General features: G+C 43.8%; 3 non-coding genes across 3 annotated transcripts; all 3 read left to right on the forward strand.

Moving 5' to 3' along the window:
- The first annotated feature begins 1128 nt into the window (after window positions 1-1128).
- Window positions 1129-1200, forward strand: TRNAW-CCA (transfer RNA tryptophan (anticodon CCA)). The gene has a single exon. It is a non-coding gene; the product is annotated as a tRNA-Trp (tRNA).
- A 1257-nt stretch (window positions 1201-2457) lies between these two features.
- On the forward strand, window positions 2458-2529 carry TRNAW-CCA (transfer RNA tryptophan (anticodon CCA)). Its single transcript has one exon. It is a non-coding gene; the product is annotated as a tRNA-Trp (tRNA).
- A 592-nt stretch (window positions 2530-3121) lies between these two features.
- Window positions 3122-3193, forward strand: TRNAW-CCA (transfer RNA tryptophan (anticodon CCA)). The gene has a single exon. It is a non-coding gene; the product is annotated as a tRNA-Trp (tRNA).
- The last annotated feature ends 1807 nt before the right edge of the window (window positions 3194-5000 follow it).

The raw sequence follows: 5000 nt of genomic DNA on the forward strand, positions 1-5000 counted from the left end.
AAAGTTGCATGTGAAAATGACATTTGTACCACACTCTAAAAAAATGGAGTGAACTGGCCATGTGACATGACTGCGCTCTACGCAACCTTGATTCAAATACACATGCATCACGGCTCCACTTTTGGCACCCAAAAGAGGCCGAAGACTTTGTCAAAAGATAGCTTGACGGCACTTCAGATGCTGGAGAACCTAGCCCATATGGGGATCAAAAGCTGAAACCTCCGTGTTATTAGAACCACGGTTTAACAAAAGTGAGCAAGCAGACATGACACACAATGCCAGTTTTTGCCTCCTGCATCTAGTTTGACATGCAGCAGCAAGAGCTTGTTGCGCAACGGTTGTGCGTTTCACTCCACATCAGAAGATTGTGCCTAGAAATCACATCCAAATCAAATCAGACTTTTCATGATCCAGTACAGATACATGATCGAAAAGAGTGCTGAACAGGGTCAGAGCACTCAAGTTTCATTGACCTTGTGGCACAACGGTAGCGCGTCTGATCAGAAGGTTGCGTGTTCAAATCACGTCAGGGTCATCTGACATTTTACTCATCAACTACAAAAAAATTGTTCAAAAACACTGTGGAATTGGGTTACGGCAAAAAAACAAACTTCTTTGACCTTGTGGCATAAATAAGCGTCTCTCAATGGAAGACCAGAAAGTTGCATGTGAAAATGACATTTGTACCACACTCTAAAAAAATGGAGTGAACTGGCCATGTGACATGACTGCGCTCTACGCAACCTTGATTCAAATACACATGCATCACGGCTCCACTTTTGGCACCCAAAAGAGGCCGAAGACTTTGTCAAAAGATAGCTTGACGGCACTTCAGATGCTGGAGAACCTAGCCCATATGGGGATCAAAAGCTGAAACCTCCGTGTTATTAGAACCACGGTTTAACAAAAGTGAGCAAGCAGACATGACACACAATGCCAGTTTTTGCCTCCTGCATCTAGTTTGACATGCAGCAGCAAGAGCTTGTTGCGCAACGGTTGTGCGTTTCACTCCACATCAGAAGATTGTGCCTAGAAATCACATCCAAATCAAATCAGACTTTTCATGATCCAGTACAGATACATGATCGAAAAGAGTGCTGAACAGGGTCAGAGCACTCAAGTTTCATTGACCTTGTGGCGCAACGGTAGCGCGTCTGACTCCAGATCAGAAGGTTGCGTGTTCAAATCACGTCAGGGTCATCTGACATTTTACTCATCAACTACAAAAAAATTGTTCAAAAACACTGTGGAATTGGGTTACGGCAAAAAAACAAACTTCTTTGACCTTGTGGCATAAATAAGCGTCTCTCAATGGAAGACCAGAAAGTTGCATGTGAAAATGACATTTGCACCACACTCTAAAAAAATGGAGTGAACTGGCCATGTGACCTGACTGCGCTCTACGCAACCTTGATTCAAATACACATGCATCAGGGCTCCACTTTTGGCACCCAAAAGAGGCTGAAGACTTTGTCAAAAGATAGCTTGACGGCACTTCAGATGCTGGAGAACCTAGCCCATATGGGGATCAAAAGCTGAAACCTCCGTGTTATTAGAACCACGGTTTAACAAAAGTGAGCAAGCAGACATGACAGACAATGCCAGTTTTTGCCTCCTGCATCTAGTTTGACATGCAGCAGCAAGAGCTTGTTGCGCAACGGTTGTGCGTTTCACTCCACATCAGAAGATTGTGCCTAGAAATCACATCCAAATCAAATCAGACTTTTCATGATCCAGTACAGATACATGATCGAAAAGAGTGCTGAACAGGGTCAGAGCACTCAAGTTTCATTGACCTTGTGGCGCAACGGTAGCGCGTCTGACTCCATATCAGAAGGTTGCGTGTTCAAATCACGTCAGGGTCATCTGACATTTTACTCATCAACTACAAAAAATTGTTCAAAAACACTGTGGAATTGGGTTACGGCAAAAAAACAAAATTCTTTGACCTTGTGGCATAAATAAGCGTCTCTCAATGGAAGACCAGAAAGTTGCATGTGAAAATGACATTTGTACCACACTCTAAAAAAATGGAGTGAACTGGCCATGTGACATGACTGCGCTCTACGCAACCTTGATTCAAATACACATGCATCACGGCTCCACTTTTGGCACCCAAAAGAGGCCGAAGACTTTGTCAAAAGATAGCTTGACGGCACTTCAGATGCTGGAGAACCTAGCCCATATGGGGATCAAAAGCTGAAACCTCCGTGTTATTAGAACCACGGTTTAACAAAAGTGAGCAAGCAGACATGACAGACAATGCCAGTTTTTGCCTCCTGCATCTAGTTTGACATGCAGCAGCAAGAGCTTGTTGCGCAACGGTTGTGCGTTTCACTCCACATCAGAAGATTGTGCCTAGAAATCACATCCAAATCAAATCAGACTTTTCATGATCCAGTACAGATACATGATCGAAAAGAGTGCTGAACAGGGTCAGAGCACTCAAGTTTTATTGACCTTGTGGCGCAACGGTAGCGCGTCTGACTCCAGATCAGAAGGTTGCGTGTTCAAATCACGTCAGGGTCATCTGACATTTTACTCATCAACTACAAAAAATTGTTCAAAAACACTGTGGAATTGGGTTACGGCAAAAAAACAAACTTCTTTGACCTTGTGGCATAAATAAGCGTCTCTCAATGGAAGACCAGAAAGTTGCATGTGAAAATGACATTTGCACCACACTCTAAAAAAATGGAGTGAACTGGCCATGTGACATGACTGCGCTCTACGCAACCTTGATTCAAATACACATGCATCACGGCTCCACTTTTGGCACCCAAAAGAGGCCGAAGACTTTGTCAAAAGATAGCTTGACGGCACTTCAGATGCTGGAGAACCTAGCCCATATGGGGATCAAAAGCTGAAACCTCCGTGTTATTAGAACCACGGTTTAACAAAAGTGAGCAAGCAGACATGACACACAATGCCAGTTTTTGCCTCCTGCATCTAGTTTGACATGCAGCAGCAAGAGCTTGTTGCGCAACGGTTGTGCGTTTCACTCCACATCAGAAGATTGTGCCTAGAAATCACATCCAAATCAAATCAGACTTTTCATGATCCAGTACAGATACATGATCGAAAAGAGTGCTGAACAGGGTCAGAGCACTCAAGTTTCATTGACCTTGTGGCGCAACGGTAGCGCGTCTGACTCCAGATCAGAAGGTTGCGTGTTCAAATCACGTCAGGGTCATCTGACATTTTACTCATCAACTACAAAAAATTGTTCAAAAACACTGTGGAATTGGGTTACGGCAAAAAAACAAAATTCTTTGACCTTGTGGCATAAATAAGCGTCTCTCAATGGAAGACCAGAAAGTTGCATGTGAAAATGACATTTGTACCACACTCTAAAAAAATGGAGTGAACTGGCCATGTGACATGACTGCGCTCTACGCAACCTTGATTCAAATACACATGCATCACGGCTCCACTTTTGGCACCCAAAAGAGGCCGAAGACTTTGTCAAAAGATAGCTTGACGGCACTTCAGATGCTGGAGAACCTAGCCCATATGGGGATCAAAAGCTGAAACCTCCGTGTTATTAGAACCACGGTTTAACAAAAGTGAGCAAGCAGACATGACACACAATGCCAGTTTTTGCCTCCTGCATCTAGTTTGACATGCAGCAGCAAGAGCTTGTTGCGCAACGGTTGTGCGTTTCACTCCACATCCGAAGATTGTGCCTAGAAATCACATCCAAATCAAATCAGACTTTTCATGATCCAGTACAGATACATGATCGAAAAGAGTGCTGAACAGGGTCAGAGCACTCAAGTTTCATTGACCTTGTGGCGCAACGGTAGCGCGTCTGATCAGAAGGTTGCGTGTTCAAATCACGTCAGGGTCATCTGACATTTTACTCATCAACTACAAAAAATTGTTCAAAAACACTGTGGAATTGGGTTACGGCAAAAAAACAAACTTCTTTGACCTTGTGGCATAAATAAGCGTCTCTCAATGGAAGACCAGAAAGTTGCATGTGAAAATGACATTTGCACCACACTCTAAAAAAATGGAGTGAACTGGCCATGTGACATGACTGCGCTCTACGCAACCTTGATTCAAATACACATGCATCACGGCTCCACTTTTGGCACCCAAAAGAGGCCGAAGACTTTGTCAAAAGATAGCTTGACGGCACTTCAGATGCTGGAGAACCTAGCCCATATGGGGATCAAAAGCTGAAACCTCCGTGTTATTAGAACCACGGTTTAACAAAAGTGAGCAAGCAGACATGACACACAATGCCAGTTTTTGCCTCCTGCATCTAGTTTGACATGCAGCAGCAAGAGCTTGTTGCGCAACGGTTGTGCGTTTCACTCCACATCAGAAGATTGTGCCTAGAAATCACATCCAAATCAAATCAGACTTTTCATGATCCAGTACAGATACATGATCGAAAAGAGTGCTGAACAGGGTCAGAGCACTCAAGTTTCATTGACCTTGTGGCTCAATGGTAGCGCGTCTGACTCCAGATCAGAAGGTTGCGTGTTCAAATCACGTCAGGGTCATCTGACATTTTACTTTTCAACTACAAAAAATTGTTCAAAAACACTGTGGAATTGAGTTACGGCAAAAAAACAAACTTCTTTGACCTTGTGGCATAAATAAGCGTCTCTCAATGGAAGACCAGAAAGTTGCATGTGAAAATGACATTTGCACCACACTCTAAAAAAATGGAGTGAACTGGCCATGTGACCTGACTGCGCTCTACGCAACCTTGATTCAAATACACATGCATCAGGGCTCCACTTTTGGTACCCAAAAGAGGCTGAAGACTTTGTCAAAAGATAGCTTGACGGCACTTCAGATGCTGGAGAACCTAGCCCATATGGGGATCAAAAGCTGAAACCTCCGTGTTATTAGAACCACGGTTTAACAAAAGTGAGCAAGCAGACATGACAGACAATGCCAGTTTTTGCCTCCTGCATCTAGTTTGACATGCAGCAGCAAGAGCTTGTTGCGCAACGGTTGTGCGTTTCACTCCACATCAGAAG

The sequence above is a fragment of the Eleutherodactylus coqui genome, chromosome 2 (genome assembly GCF_035609145.1).
Source record: "Eleutherodactylus coqui strain aEleCoq1 chromosome 2, aEleCoq1.hap1, whole genome shotgun sequence".
NCBI classification, from domain to species: domain Eukaryota; kingdom Metazoa; phylum Chordata; class Amphibia; order Anura; family Eleutherodactylidae; genus Eleutherodactylus; species Eleutherodactylus coqui.